Here is a 644-nt window from a genome sequence, read left to right on the forward strand (position 1 = left end):
AAGTGTGGTCCACCGCATTGTTCACAACTGATTCGTATTGCGTGAATATCTTTAGTCATATTTTCCATTCGTCTCTCGAAAACATCTATTTTTGCGGAAACTGAATCAAAGTCATGGCTAGAATCGGCTCTAGCCACTTTAGATGAATGAAAGATATCTTTTTCTTGGTGCCACTCATGTGAGTGGGACGCAGTGTTATCAATAATTTTATAAGCTTCAGTTGCGGTTTTCTTCATAATGGAACCACCAGATGTTATGTCGATGTCTTTTCGTGTAGCAACGTCGACACCTTGGTAGAATATTTGTACTATTTGATAAGTGTCTAAACCATGTTGAGGACATCCTCTCAACAATTTTCCAAATCTTGTCCACGCCTCATATAATGTTTCATTTGGCTTTTGTGTGAACGTAACTATTTCTCCTTGAAGTCTCACGGCTTTAGATGCTGGAAAGAATTGTTTAAGAAAATTTTCAACTAAGACATCCCATGTATCAATCGCCCTTTCTGGTAACGATTCTAACCAATCTTTGGCTTATCCCTTTAAGGTCCAGGGAAATAACATGAGATAGATCTGTTCATCCTCAACTTCTCTGATTTTGAATAGAGTACAGACCCTATTAAAGGTTCGAAGATGTTCGTTTGA

At 38.0% G+C, this 644-nt stretch overlaps 1 non-coding gene across 1 annotated transcript; it reads left to right on the forward strand.

The window, feature by feature from the left end:
- Positions 1-324: 324 nt before the first annotated feature.
- LOC139856234 (small nucleolar RNA R71) lies at positions 325-431 on the forward strand. Its single transcript, XR_011761729.1, has one exon. It is a non-coding gene; the product is annotated as a small nucleolar RNA R71 (small nucleolar RNA).
- The last annotated feature ends 213 nt before the right edge of the window (positions 432-644 follow it).

Source organism: Rutidosis leptorrhynchoides, chromosome 6, assembly GCF_046630445.1.
Source record: "Rutidosis leptorrhynchoides isolate AG116_Rl617_1_P2 chromosome 6, CSIRO_AGI_Rlap_v1, whole genome shotgun sequence".
Taxonomy (NCBI): domain Eukaryota; kingdom Viridiplantae; phylum Streptophyta; class Magnoliopsida; order Asterales; family Asteraceae; genus Rutidosis; species Rutidosis leptorrhynchoides.